The sequence below is a fragment of the Salminus brasiliensis genome, chromosome 22, assembly GCF_030463535.1.
Source record: "Salminus brasiliensis chromosome 22, fSalBra1.hap2, whole genome shotgun sequence".
Classification (NCBI taxonomy): Eukaryota; Metazoa; Chordata; class Actinopteri; order Characiformes; family Bryconidae; genus Salminus; species Salminus brasiliensis.
In genome coordinates, this window is record NC_132899.1 from 4423456 (window position 1) to 4439545 (window position 16090).

General features: G+C 42.3%; 1 long non-coding RNA gene across 1 annotated transcript; it reads left to right on the forward strand.

Annotated features, from left to right (window-relative positions):
• The first annotated feature begins 1541 nt into the window (after positions 1-1541).
• On the forward strand, positions 1542-8414 carry LOC140544094 (uncharacterized). Its single transcript, XR_011978217.1, has 6 exons — positions 1542-1639; positions 2847-2965; positions 3248-3541; positions 4092-4121; positions 4354-4494; positions 7934-8414. It is a non-coding gene; the product is annotated as an uncharacterized lncRNA (long non-coding RNA).
• The last annotated feature ends 7676 nt before the right edge of the window (positions 8415-16090 follow it).

Sequence of the window (16090 nt, forward strand, 5' to 3'; positions counted from 1 at the left end):
GCCTGGTGGCACTGTGTGATGGAAAGAGACCCAGCTATTGAAGAAAGAAGTTTGAGCAGAGTGAACCCCAGAGTCTTCAAGTGGCGTTAAATAAAAGATAACTGTCTTAATTCATTGTCCTTTAATCTTATCTTTAGATACACTGAACAGCCATAACATTAAAACCACCTGCCTAATATACTATTAGTCCTCCTTGTGCTGCTTAAACACCTCTGACTCATCAAGGCGTGGACTCCACAAGACCCTCTCATGATACAAAATGTTCGAAAATGTGTGAAAATCTTTGTGATGTCTTACAAACTTGTCTTACAGATGTTTTTCAGCTTCAGCAGAGGATACACTAGTGTACTCTACCCAGCACGTCTTTTTAAGACTCCACCCACACATCTCTAGCAGTGCTTCTAGATGTCTCTCCAGTCACACTAGTGCGCAAAAGCACTCGTGGAAGCAAGCTGGGGTGTTTTGTTGAGTTGTGCCACCCATGGATATACCCTTCTTTCTCGGCAGCATTATACAATCTGAGCTTACTGTGAATTCACTGCGATTCAAGTAAAAAATCACAAAAAACATATACAGTGAATTACGCTGTCTAAATGACTTTCCTACAGTTTGGCTGGGAGCATTATCTGCCATGATGCCTTTAGCTATTCGAAAAATCCTACATATAGCTGGCAGGGGACGCTAAAAACTCCCAAAGTTTGATGTCAAATTCTTGAAAAAGTGTAGCGGCCAAAATAGACGTAAATACAGCAGGTCTCTACCACCTAAGGAAAGGAAAAGGAAAGATGTGGGAGGGCAGGCTGAATTTGCTTCCCAGTCCAGCTCTGCTTTGGAACCACCACAACCCTGTCTAATTGGTTATATTGCCTGGAGCCAGCACAGCGTGGATCAGACCGGTAGGTTAAGGGCCGTGAGCTGGAGGACTACAGACTAGTGACAAATGAGTGGAATAGTGGAAGAAGGGGAAAACGCTCCCCTTAAGAACAGTCCCAGTTTTGCTAGTAAGAAAAGAAAGTAGTGAGATCTTGTCGGTGAGCTAGTCTGAAGAACAGAGCTCGGTTCCTCCAGGGTTCTCCTGGACGCCCCCCAGTCCAGCCAGCACAGCGTGGAGGATGTGTTCAACTCCATCAGCAGCAGCAGCAGCAGCAGCAGCAGCAGCTCACCTGATTTACCCTCATTAAGCCCTGATCTACCACCAAACCAGGTGTTGATCTGAGGAGAACTCTAAATAATACTAGACTCCATGAGAGAGGAGAACTTTGGAGATGTTCTAATGATGAACACAGTGATGGAGAACCACTTACTGTCCACATAAGGAGCATTGTTAGCCCATTAAAAGGTGTGTAGATGTAGTTGGGCTGTATTTTAGTTAGAAGCTCTGCTTTTATTTGCTTTATTCTTTAAAACTGCAGCTTTGAACATTGTCCCAACCCTGCACTGCTTTCACTTTAAGGACATGGTGGAGGTGGGATGGGTCCACCCCTTTTTGTTGCTGCTCTGCAGTGGGGGTTGGTCTCGTGTCAGCAGGAGCCCTCCTTTTCAAAGTGAAAGTTTTTCAGACTAAAGGACTAAAACGTGCCAGAAGAGGTGCAGGGATCACTAAGCTACTGTTGGCTCTCACCAGCGTTCACTTCTGACGGTAAGCGCCTTCTCCCTCTCTACAGCCTGCACACACAGGCTCAGTGAGTAGCAGTGCTTCTACAGGAGCTTTACAGTAGACCACTAGGGGCGCACTTTGTTAGTTCATCAGCAGGGGCTTGGTTTTCTGAAGCCTAAAACTTGCTTCTCAGCTGCTTCAGCTGGAGCACAACCCCATCACTAGACCTGGCACACCTCAGCTCCCTTCTGACTAAACCTAAAAGCAACAAGCTCTCAAGACTACATGTGATCAGACTTTGTCTAAAAAGTGTTTACCAATCAATATCCAATTAATATCCAATCAATATCTTAGTCTAAAGCAGATCTGTGGTGGGAATTTTCAGTTTTGGGGGGATTTAAATTCAATGTGTTATATGTGCATATATATATGTATTATTTCTAATTTATATATATTTCAATCATTAGTCTAAATATACTGCATATATGATCAATACGTTATGATTAGATTTTGAGTTTGTACATTTTGGAACAATAAAGCTAAGCTAATTTTGCTAATCAATGAAACTTGGCTTGGTTTCAGGATTGGTTGATGTTTAATTGTAAGGTGTAGTTGTGGTTGAAGTGTAATCTAAGAGCTCTTCAAACCCCTGACTCTGGCCTACAAAGCCAAGACTGGACCAGCCAGCCCCTCCGTACTTGATGTTGATGGTCAAAAGCCGATCTGCACCAAGAGCCCTTCCAGCTTCAAGTACGGCTCAGCTCGACCCGCCATCCTTTAAGATCCAGGAAGACGAGCGTCCAGACTTTTTACTGTCCTGCACCAAAGTGGTGGAACGAACTTCCCCTGGGTGTCCGAACAGCAGACTCCAACACTCACTGTCCTCAAACCCAGACTGAAGACCCTCCTCTTCTGAGAGTACTCAGGCGAAGAGAAGAGTATTATGGTCTCCATACTGACTTGTGTTTAGTAGAGTGTAAACTTGGAGGATCTTTGATTTATTAGTCTATTTAAACTAGCTGAGGTTCTTCTTGGGTAAACAGTGAAGCACTTTTGTAAGCCGCTCTGGAGAAGAGCGTCTGCTAAATGCCTTAAATGTAGATGTAAGGGCTCTTCAATGAAAGGTTCTACAGCTGGTCTTGGTCCAGGATGACGTCTGTTTTTGCCCCTTTATACTTGGATGTTTGTACTTGGCTTTCACTTTGCTGTAATCTCACTGCACTGTGATCTAATGGCTGTTTACATGCAGTTCCAGAAGAAATCTCCGAGACCCTCAGAGACCCTGAGACCCTGAGACCATGACCCAAGTGTGTTTCCTTCAGTGTTTGCTGGTCCAAGTCCTGCTTATCGCTCCCTGTTTCAGTTTATGTAAGGAATATCTTTTTATCATACTGCTTTTGTAAAGTACTTTCAGCTGCAACATGTATGAAAAGTGTTCTATTATAAGTACTATTATTATTATTATTATTATTATTAGTTAATACTACTACTACAAATACTAAAATAAGTTACATTTGTAGATCTGACAGTGATATACTGAATCAGCACACACCACAGTAACAGGGTATGATTTGTGAATTGGTGTGTGTGGTGTGTTTTCAGCTATTATAAATCATTCTTTAACTTTTTTCTGTTTTCTCTTGTTTTCAGATTCTTTCTTAAATTGTCCTGACATTAATGGGACTGTGGGGGAACCATTACAGTTAACCTGCACTTTAAAATGTAAGAAATCAGATTGTGAGGTAGTTTATTATAAATTGAAGTTTTTAAATGAATCTGAATGGACCGTTTTAAACGAATCTAAGTTGAAATTGAAGCCGAAAGATCAGATCATCACATTTCATCATGAAATCACACCGGCCAAAGATCACAACGGGACGTTTCAGTTTTGGATGCAACATAACTATGGTTCTCTATTAAAGAACTTCACTGTTGGATTATCAGGTACTTCATCATTACCAGTCATTAAGCTCTACAAGGTACAGCGTTCTCTTTCTGTCCTGTTTCACTTTCCTTAAGTAAACCCCAAAGCACCTTACATGTTTACAGTAGATTCTAACTGTGCAGTTATATCTGAACAAGGTGGACAAGATCCTTCTCATGATGTATTTTACTGATATGAATCATATAAGATCATCTGCACCTTGCATTTCCTCACTACACTCCATAAAAGTTTTCCACTTATGAAAACAGTTCGGTTATTTAAATAATGTAAAGGTTTAGATGAGCTTAAGACGTCTTCCTAGAACCTTTACATTATGTGGAGGTTCTGTAAGCTTTCAAAGGTTCCTTACACAGTTCTCTAAAGGACCATCTATTGGAAGCATCTTAAGGGAAGTGAAGTGGTTCTCCTGTTCCCTGCTTGCCTTGGCACCTTTATTTTTCTGAGTGTAGTTTATAATGGACAACAGCAGTGTCTAATCTAGTGTCTTATCTAAAATGTGTCCCAGGTGTAGAAAGTGCTCACTGTAATTTCTCTGTGTTTGAATGACAGGGGATGCCCCAGAGGTTGACCCAAATTCAGGTACAGTGTTTTCTTCCTGACCTTCTGAATCACATTAGAAAAACACTCTTTAACATACAGTGCTTACAGTAGATTACACTGGACCTCTGTATTTAACCAGGACGCTTCTTATATTCTAAGTGTATCTAGGTTCGTAACTCTGAGATAAACATAATGATTTCATTGAAACACTGAATGTAAGATCAGGCTCTATATGCACGCCCTGCATTGCTGCTTTTTTTTTTTTTTACAGATGCTAAAATCAACACCGTTGGAACTGTGGTGGCTGGAGTTACCCCTGCAGCTCTTGTGGTCTTGGGCTTCGTTGCATTTCTAGCTTTCTGGAGATGTATATTTAACAAAATCTGGATTCACATTTATTCAGTTACTGAATGTAAGATCAGACTTTACACACACACACACACCACATTGATCACTACAGGCTTGACCTCTTGTTTCTGTTAATGTTAACAGTAGGGGACACACTTGCACCCATGTGTAGATGAACAGCATCTCAACAAGCAAAAATTATATTTGTCATATATATATATATATATATATATATATATACACACACACAGTGGGGAAAAAAGTATTTAGTCAGTCACCAATTGTGCAAGTTCTCCCACTTAAAAAAGATGAGAGAGGCTGTAATTGACATCATAGGTAGACTCAACTATGAGAGACAAAATGAGAAAAAAAATTCAGAAAATCACACTGTCTGATTTTTAAAGATTTTATCTGCAAATAATGCTGGAAAATAAGTATTTGGTTGCCTACAAACAAGCAAGATTTCTGTCTGCCACAGACCTGTAACCTCTTCTTTAAGAGGCTTCTCTGTCCTCCACTCATTACCTGTATTAATGGCACCTGTTTGAACTGGTTAACAGTATAAAAGACACCTGCCCACAACCTCAACCAGTCACACTCCAAACTCCACTATGGTGAAGACCAAAGAGCTGTCGAAGGACACCAGAAACAACACTGTAGACCTGCACCAGGCTGGGAAGACTGAAACTGCAATAGGCAGCAGCTTGGTGTGAAGAAATCTACTGTGGGGGCAATAATCAGACAATGGAAGACCTACAAGACCACTGCTAATCTCCCTCGATCAGGGGCTCCACGCAAGATCTCAGCCCGTGGGGTCAAAATGATCACAAGAATGGTGAGCAAAAATCCCAGAACCACACGGGGGGACCTAGTGAATGACCTGCAGAAAGCTGGACCAACGTTACAAAGACTACCGTCAGTAACGCACTACGCCGCCAGGGACTCGGGCGTGTTCCCCTGCTTAAGCCAGTACATATCCGGCACGTCTGAAGTTTGCTAGAGAGCATTTGGATGTTCTGGAAGAGAATTGGGAGAATGTTTTATGGTCAGATGAAACCAAAGTAGAACTGTTTGGTACAAACACAACTCGTTGTGTTTGGAGGAGAGTGAATGCTGAGTTGCATCTAAAGAACACCATACCAACTGTGAAGCATGGGGGTGGCAACATCATGCTTTGGGGCTGTTTCTCTGCAAAGGGACTAGGACGACTGGTCCGTGTACATGAAAGAATGAATGGGGTCATGTATTGTGAGATTTTGAGTGCAAACCTCCTTCCATCAGCAAGGGCATTGAAGATGAAACGTGGCTGGGTCTTTCAGCATGACAATGATCCCAAGCACACTGCCAGGGCAACAAAGGAGTGGCTTCGTAAGAAGCATTTCAAGGTCCTGGAGTGGCCTAGCCAGTCTCCAGATCTCAACCCCATAGAAAACCTTTGGAGGGAGTTAAAAGTCTGTGTTGCCCGCCGACAGCCCCAAAACATCACTGCTCTGGAGGAGATCTGCATGGAGGAATGGGCCAACATACCAGCAACGGTGTGAGCCAACCTTGTGAAGACTTACAGAAAACGTATGACTTCTGTCATTGCCAACAAAGGATATATAACAAAGTATTGAGATGAACTTTCGTTATTGACCAAATACTTATTTTCCTCCATTATTTGCAAATAAATTCTTTACAAATCAGAAAATGTGATTTTCTGAATTTTTTTCTCATTTTGTCTCTCATAGTTGAGTCTACATATGATGTCAATTACAGGCTCTCTCATCTTTTTAAGTGGGAGAACTTGCACAATTGGTGACTGGCTAAATACTTTTTTTCCCACTGTGTGTATATATGTGTGTGTGTGTGTGTGTATATATATATATATATATATATATATATATATATATATATATATATATATATATATATATATATATATATATATATATACATACACACACACACACATGGACAAAATTGTTGGTACCCCTCGGTTAATGAAAGAAAACCCCACAATGGTCACAGAAATAACTTGAATCTGACAAAAATAATAATAAATAAAAATGCTATGAACATTAACCAATGAAAGTCAGACATTGCTTTTGAACCATGCTTCAACAGAATTATTTAAAAAAATAAACTCATGAAACAGAAATGATGGCACCCATAACTTAATATTTTGTTGCACATCCTTTTGAGGCAATCACTGCAATCAAACAATTCCTGTAACTGTCAATGAGACTTCTGCACCTCTCAGCAGGTATTTTGGCCCTCTCCTCATGAGCAAACTGCTCCAGTTGTCTCAGGTTTGAAGGGAGCCTTTTCCAGACGGCATGTTTCAGCTCCTTCCAAAGATGCTCAATAGGATTTAGGTCAGGGCTCATAGAAGGCCACTTCAGAATAGTCCAATGTTTTCCTCTTAGCCATTCTTGGGTGTTTTAGCTGTGTGTTTTGGGTCATTATCCTGTGACCTGCGACTGAGACCAAGCTTTCTGACACTGGGCAGCACATTTCTCTCCAGAATCCCTTGATAGTCTTGAGATTTCATTGTACTCTGCACAGATTCAAGACACCCTGTGCCAGATGCAGCAAAGCAGACCTAGAACATAACCGAGCCTCCTCCATGTTTCACAGTAGGGACAGTGTTCTTTTCTTTATATGCTTATTTTTCCGTCTGTGAACATAGAGCTGATGTGCCTTGGCAAAAAGTTCCATTTTTGTCTCATCTGTCTATAAGACATTCTCCCAGAAGCTTTGGGGCTTGTTATCATGTAGTTTGTCAAATTCCAGTCTGGCTTTTTTATGATTTGTTTTCAACAATAGTGTCCTCCTTGGTCATCTCCCATGAAGTCCACTTTGGCTCAAACAATGACGGATGGTTTGATCTGACACTGATGTTCCTTGAGCTTGAAGTTCACCTTTAATCTCTTTAGACGTTTTTCTGGGCTCTTTTGTTACCATTCGCATTTTCCGTCTTTTTGATTTGTCATGAATTTTCCTCCTGCGGCCACGTCCAGGGAGGTTGGCTACAGTCCCATGGATCTTAAATTTCTGAATAATATGTGCAACTGTTGTCACAGGAACATCAGGCTGCTTGGAGATAATCTTATAACCTTTACCATTAACATGCTTGTCTATAATTTTCTTTCTAATCTCCTGAGACAACTCTTTCCTTCGCTTCCTCTGGTCCATGTTGAGTGTGGTACACACCATGTCAACAAACAGCACAGTGACTACCTGTAGCCCTATCTATAGGCCCACTGACTGATTACAAGATTGTAGACACCTGTGATGCTAATTAGTGGACACACCTTGATTTAACATGTCCCTTTGGTCACATTATTTTCAGGGGTATCATAATTTTTGTCCAGTTTAATGAGTTTACTTTAACCGAGGGATATATATATATATATATATATATATATGTATATGTGTGTGTGTGTGTGTGTGTGTGTGTGTGTGTGTGTGTATAAAGCTGTGATTCAGGATTTGGACTAATGTGTTTTGTCTTTTTACAGTGAAAATGAGGGAAGATGACCAAGATGACTGACATTTCCATGGCAGCTGTTGCTGCCTTGGGCCTCATTGATTTGACAGTATAGTGAAGAGAGAAATGTGAAAAAAAATGGTGGATCCCCCTTCTAATGAATGCAATCAGTGACAGGTCTACCTGTAAACTGAGTGTACTGTATAATATCCAGGGTTGGAAGGGTTACGTTAAAGATGAATTACCTGTGTACAAATGTAAATGTAATGTATCCAAAGGATTAATACTTTAAAGTAATGTTGTCTAATTACTTCCTGTTACTTTCTGGGGTCATGCTGCCCCACCCCCCACCTTTTAAAATATATTTCATTTTGGTTATTTTGTTATTTAGTTTTTCGCTTTTGTTTCTAGCTACTTCTGTTTGCACTGCTGACGTTCCTCAGAACTGTATATTTCTACTGGATTGTTTGAAAAATAAGATTTAAAATAGTTCAAAATAAAAAGATTTTTTTCTGTTTTGTAGATTAATGATGTTCTCCTAATTCTTACATATATGTTATTACAAATATATTGTTAAATCAAAAATAATAATATTGTGAAAATGTTGATTTTTGTTTGTAATATAATTATATATATTCATAACATAAAATTATGTATTTTAATGATGTATTTGTCTTAATTTGTTAGCTCAGTGTAAATGTACTGATCAGAAAACCAAAGAACATCGAGGGTGACCCTCCTTATCAATGTAGCCAAGCATTTACAGTGAAGGGGTTGGAAGAGAAGATACTCGACCAACAGAAAGTAAAATTAACTGAGAAAAATGAAAATAAATGACAAAAGTAAAAAAGAAAATTAAGATTTAATTAGTATGAGAAGAAAATAATGAATAAATAAATACAAAACAGAAATAGAAATGGGAATTAGGAGATAAAAATGGAAACATGACAAGAAATAACGTTAATAATACTAATAAAGCCTTTCTTAAATGGAAATACGAATAAAAATAATAAGCATAATTATAAATAAATAATTAAATAAATAAAATGAAAAGTAAGAAGAATTCAAATCTAGTGAAACAGTTACAGGTGGAGGTGTTTAGAAATGAAAACTACTGCTGTTCTCCAAGCTGCATCTCCTCCCTTCCCTCCATTGTCCCAAACCCATGGTTCCACCGATCCTCCTTTGACCCCATCTACTGCTCCTCCAACTGCTTCACCTGCCATCGCTCAGTCACGTCTGCTCATACTATGGCCGGGTGCCCTCCTGCCCCTGCAGCCCTTGTTGGCCCTCCAAGTTCAGCAGTAGCTGACCGTTACGTTTTTTTTCCACCCCGGTCGATGTGACCGCTTTGGCTGCTGATCAAGCTGGACATCCTGATGCAGATGGTCGTCTGTTACCTTTGGGATGGTCTTCTTTTTGGCTTCTCCTCAGGCCTTGTTGCTCTGCCTACTTCTTCCCTCTCATCTCGTAACCTTCTCTCTGCACAGGCTGAGCCCAACGTTGTCCCATCACTCTCTGTGAAAAAGGTCTCTGAGGGTTTCATGATGGGCTCTTTCTCCACCCCTCCTTTTTCATCTTACTGGATTACACCATTGGCGATGCAAATATTCGGGCACGGATCATCTATCTTTCTGCCTCTCATGGTTCCACTGAACCTTTCCATCAAGTCCATCACTGTGGACCATGCCATTTTCTGGTTATTGCACCACCCCACCCCCTTCCTCACCTCCAGCACAAGGCTTTGCAGCTCCATCTAGCACCTTTCACCGCCTCGGGAGTCCCCTCACAGCTAAAATACCATGGGACCCTCTATCTCACTTGAGTTCCTCTGTATCTCCTTGGACTCATTCCAAGCCTCCTCTCTGCTTTTCTCGATGATCTTGGCTGTACCAAACAGCAGCTCCTCTCTCTTTTGGGCCACCTTATCCATGCTACTCGAATCATTCCCCAGTGACGCTCTTTCCCACCGTCTCCCACCTCCTTTGCCTTGCTACTACAGTCACATCACGGTATCACTCGATTACATTGGACAATTCCTGCCTCTTAGAGCTCAAAGTTTGGCTCCCCTAGCTTCACCACTGAAATGGCGCCCCCTTTTCTACGACAGTGTGATCTGCAACCCCTTGGACGTCCAGCTTTTCACAAGCACTGCCCCTTCTACTGGTTTCGCTGGTTACTATAGTGGCCACTGGTTCGCTACTGATCCAATTGGACAAGTTCAATCCGCCACTGTAGCTCCCAATCGCTCACACTCACTTACACCAGTTCATCCTCAGAGCCAATCATGTTCTAGGCCAATCAGATGCTAGTGCTGATTCCCTCTCGTTTAGAATTCCAGAAAGATTTCAGATCCGTGGAACAACGTCCAAGGCCTGGATGCCATGCTCTCCGCGAGTGCTGTTGGACAGGCTGGAAATCCCTCCAGAACTTCCACACCTTTCACAACATTGCCTTCCCTTCAAACAACCTCTCCATAACCTTCCTCAGCCTTCCTCAGGTGTGAGCCAGCTCACATCCCTCCATCTGATCCTCCACCTTGAAAGTATATCTAGATGACCTGATCTTCCGACCACTTCCTGATTTCACTTTTTCTCCTTAAAGGAATCTAACAGTCAGAACTCTCGCTCCTGTAGCAGCTTTATTTTAAAGAAAAGTTTGTGGACACCCCTTCTAACAAATGCATTCAGCTACTTTAAGTTGTGTGCAACTGCGCACACACACACACAGCTTGTCTGGAGAAAAGTACTGCCAATAGAATAGGACTCTCTGGAGCTGATAAACGTGGGCCTATTGGCACCACCATGCTGCCTAATGCCAGGCTTGAATGTCCGGTAGAAAAACGGAGAACCCGGATGACGGGGCCTTAGACGTTCCAGACCTTCTCATCGCGATGTTCTTTATTTATTCTATTCTCTGTTTGGTTAAGCAAGTCAGTTTCAGCAAGTAAATGAAGGATGAGTAAACCTGTCTGGTTTCCCACGTCTGTTCCTGAACCAGGATTGGTTGAGGTGCACTGAGGCGCCTGGAGGAAAATCATATGCAAGAAATTGACAAAATTGTGGCCTGCCAGCTTGCGCCTGTGTGACGCTAAAGCTCTGCTGTAGTGCCGAGGACGAACAATCAGACTGTCAATCAAAGAAGAGACGCAGAAAGCTGCGAGTGTACTGTGCTTTAGGCTTTTTTTAGGAGGCAAAAAAAGGGTACAGTCGTAAAGCCATTTTTGCTTACTTTCAGTACAACATTGGCTGTTGCAGCACCACCAGTTAACCAGCAGAGGGCACCACAAGACAGCTCAGCCATAACTGTAGGAGGTGATGTCATATCTATGGTTATGGTGTGTGTGTGAGTGACTCCACATGCTTGGTACACACTCCTAAAAATACAAAGGGTTCTTTGAGCAATTTCACAGAAGAACTGTTTTTGGTTCCAGAAAAAGTGACAAAAGTATTGGGACACATGATCATTATTTATTATTTATTCTGAAATCAAAAGTATTAAAAAGAGTGTATCCTGCTTTTGTTGGAGTAACTGTCTCTACTCTTCAGAGAAAAATGAGCATTGCCGTGAGGATTTGATTGCATTCAGCGACAAGAGCATTGTTATTGAGGCCAGGATGTTGGATGATGTTCACGACCCACGTCATCCCAAAAGTACTGGATGGAGCTCCACCTCCATCATTTCCGAGAACACAGTTCCTCCACTGCCCCACAGCTCAATGCTGCTGGGGGGCTTTATCCCCCTCTAGCCCACCCCTGGCATTAGGCAGCATGGTGCCAATAGGCTCATGTTTATTTATCTTCTCCAGAGAGTCCTATTCTATTGGCAGTACTTCTTTACAGGGACTAGACAATCTGTGTGTGTGCATTTGCACATCTGCTTCCAACTTACTTTTTTTCTGGAACCAAATATGGTTCTTTTTGAGGCTCCTTTCTAGAACCAGACTTAAACGTTTTCTCTTTGGGTTCCTTATAGAATCAGAGGTGGTTCTTCTACAGCATGGTAAGGGTGTAAAGATGATGTGCAGGTGTGAAGAACCCTTTCAGGAGGTCTGTAATGGTTCTTTTCCAGTGTAAAGGTTCTCCAGCCTAATGGATCTTCTGGTTATTTATGGAACCTAAAGTGGTTCTTCTATGGCTCGGCTCAAAGAACCCCTTGTGGCAGATTTGTTTTTAGATCTTCTTCTATTCTACAGCATTATGATCTGTTCTTCACACACACACACACACACACACACATACACACACAAAGCTGCTGAGCAGTTTCATTTTTAATCAGTTGCAGATTTTGATAGAAACGCTGCTTCTTGAGATCCTCAGCAGTTTTACTGTTGAGGATCTCAGCTGACTCTGAAAAACAGAGACTCTCAGTTCAGCATGTTGCTTCCTCCTGCACCTCCATGCTGAGAATGCCTCATCCCACCATGTCTCAAAGCTGCTCTACTGGATCTAGGTCTGGTGATGAGAGGAGCCACCATTGAGGAACATAGAGGCAGTGTGGAGAAACAGGAGGGGGTCAGGGTGAGACTCTTTTGGTAACTTTGCAGGTTCCTAAGTGGTGCAACCTTCTTGCCAAACATCTGGAGGCTGTTGCAATGCTTCCTCCATCCATGATGGCACAGAGACTCCCTATTAAGAAAGTTCTATTAATGATGCATTCTGTGCAGAGCTGGAGTTCGTGATGCCAAGATATGATGCTCTGACATATCTAGGACTGGACTCTACAAGACCTCTGGAGTGGGGGGGACTGTGGAATCTGGGTCCTGTGAGCTCTGTAAGTTGGGACCTCAATGAGCATCAACGAGCCTTGGCCCATGATCCTGGAGCTGGTTCACCAGTTGTCTTTCCTTGGAGCACTTTTGGTTAGTCCTGGCTACTGCCTACTGCAACTGCAACACCCCACAAGACCTGATGCCTGATGTTTTGGAGATGTTCTGACCCAGTCATTGTCTAGATCACAATTGTCAAAGTAGCTCAGATTCTTATGCTTGGCCATTTTTTCCCCACTCCTTGACCATTGAAACCAGCTAATCAATCTCATTCATTTTTTTTTTTTGTGGTTTTAATGTTTTGGCTGATTGGTGTACTTTACTTTTCCATACAAGTCATCAGATTTTTTTTTTATTTCACTTTTGGTGAGCGAGAAGTTCCCTTTCTTTAAGAACATTTACTGCTTGTTCTGCATTTACTGACTTTCAGAAGATCCGATTTTTCAGAAATCCCTCCCCCGTGTGATTGTAGACTTCGTCCTCATTCACAGTGAGCTCTGTTCTGCTTTTTTTTTTTGATGAATTATTCTGAATTAGAAAAAGATGAACAGAAACCGGAGATGTAGAGCCAGGACAGACTCGAGTGATGTCCAGCAGAACCTCAGAACTGCAAGCATAAAGTCGGGCTGACTGGCACAGTGTTAATCCTTCAGGCATGAAAACACACAGTCCTGAAATGTTAATATAATAATAGTCCTGCTGCTTTTTTTTGGCTCACGAAGCCGTGAGAACACTGCAGTCTGGGGTCCGATAGGGACACATTCCATGTTTTCTCAGAGCGAAAAAACTTGCTGAATAAATGCTCCTAGGGAATAGGAGATTGGTTGTGGGTTCAAACCTAGCTCCAGTCTCCATCTGTAAGGAGTGTTGGGTCTTCTCCACATGTCTGTGTCCTCCAGGTACTCCAGGTAATAATACATGGCAGGTGAATTGGCTATGCTAAATTGCCCCTCTAAGTGTCCCCCTGTCCAGGAGGTATTCCAGCCTTGAGCCTTATGATTGCAGGTAGGCCTTGCCTTGCCTTGAGCATAATGATTCCGAGTTGGCCCAGGTGGCACTCCTGCCTTGATCCCAAGTAGGCCGGGTCAATTCTGGACCCATCACAAACCAATGCAATGGGTTTTCCGGCCTTGAACCCAATGATTCCAGGTAGCCTCTGGACCCACTACAACCTTGTGCAGGGGGTCTATTGCCTTGAGCATAATGATTCCAGGTTGGCTCCGAACCCACCATGACCCAGGTGGTACTCCTGCCTTAATCCCAAGGATGCCGGGTCGGCTCCGGACCCACCACAAACCTATGCAGAGGGTATTCCTGCCTTGAGCCCAGTGACTCCATGTAGGTTTGAACTCGCCACAACCCAGGTGGTACTCCTGCATTGAGCCCAAGGGTTTTGGTTCGGTTCCAGACCCACTACAATCCTGTTGTTTTTTCTGCCTGGATAACTGATGCCATTGATGAGCAGCACTGGCTGAATTGCCGCTTGTGTCTTAAAGTGAGCGGGATTTCTCATGAGCTAGTCTGAAGAACAGAGCTCGGTTCCTCCAGGTTTCTCCTGGACGCCCCCAGTCCAGCCAGCACAGTGTGGAGGATGTGTTCAACTGCAGCAGCAGCAGCAGCAGCTCACCTGATTTACCATCATTAAGCCCTGATTTACCACCGTTTCAGGTTTATTTGTCATTTGCGCAACATGTCAGGACATTTATGCATTGAAATGCTTGTGGTTAGGCTCAGGTTGATGCTCTACGGGAGGACAAAACTATATACATACTAAATATATTAAAATAGTTATATAAACATTATATAAAAATTATATTAAACAAATACAAAATACACACAAAATACAGAATATACAAAGACAGGAGGGATCTGTAGAAATTCTCTGATATGTACATTTACGAGACAGGTATAGTCTGAGAGATTGGAGCTAAATATAAATATGTATGTTTGTCTATTCCTGTTGTATAAAGTGACTTAGTGATGTTGTCCATAGCAGTGATAAATAGAGTATTAATAATAAAGTGTCCGAGTGCAGTGGTGGTGTTGGTGAAAGGTTCACAGCTTGTTCAGGAACCTGATGGCTCGTGAGTAGAAACTGTTCATTAGCCGGTTTGTTCTGGCCTGGATGCTGCGGTACCTCCTGCCTTATTATTCTAATATCAGTGTTTTACTCAGAGGATCAGCACTCACTGACCAGCTGTATAACTACAGAATGCAGCTTATTGCACCGGTCAACACTTGAGTGTGTGTTCAAGATAAGATTGTAACTGAGAATTCCATAGAATTCTGTGGCTACTGGCATGTGAACTACCCAAGATATCAGACTACACAAGCGAGGTCGGATCAGATGTAGACGAGAATTATTAGTAAACCACCTGAAATACAGGTCAAAGCTTCATTGTTTTCTGAAATGATGGTCAAGTCATGACTGAACTATAACCCTGGTCTGAGGGTCAGTAGGACACACCGAAGACAAGAGGACCACTCGCACAATCTGTTACTTTTACTGACCATAAAAGCCTACATATGAATATGAATAGAAATACATAACCATAGAGATTAGAGACTAGATATCCACATAAAATACTGGCAATTTAATTTGGTGCTTATATAATATATACATATATATAATAAGCCATAACATTAATACCACCTTCCCTAATACTGAGTAGGTGGTGGCACCCCCTTGTGCTGCCTCAACAGCTCTGAGCATTCAAGGCATGGACTCCACCTCTAGACCTCTAAAGGTGCCCTGTGGTGTCTGGTACCACAAGACCAACGTCACCAGACTCCTCTGTTAGTGTTGCACTGCCCGGATAATGAGAACGTCTGATTTTCACAGGGGACTAAAGCCATTAAACCAAGTTAGCATTGTGACAAGATTCCTTTCTGCACCCCCGTCACAGCCAACCCACCACAGCTCCCAGAGCAGCGCAGTACAGACTGAGGTAGGAGGGGATTGTAAGAGGGACTGGATTTCTGCTGGGTGGTTGCTGCCCACTGGTGGGTGTTGCTGGAGATTAGGATCAGGTGCCAGCAGGAACTCTCATTATGAAAGTGAAAGGCCCGTCTACAAGGCTAAAGGACTTGTATGGATCGCTTGTGTTTAGTTGCTGTTGGATCCCGGCAGTGTTCACTTATCACAGTAAGTATCTTCTCTCTCTACACACACACACACACACACTGTGAACACACAGGACAGTGGCAGTGCTAGAAACAGGGCTTTTGGAATAGATGTGATAGAAAGAATATATATATTTAAAGTTTTTTTAATTTTGTTTTACTGATGATCTGATTCATTTTAGAGATTATTGAACCGGACTGACAGAGTTAAGCTATATACACTGCAAGCTGTTACACTTCCTCCTGCTCAAATTGCACAGCGTTAGGTCGCCCAGTGGCTTTTGCACAGGCTGCTTC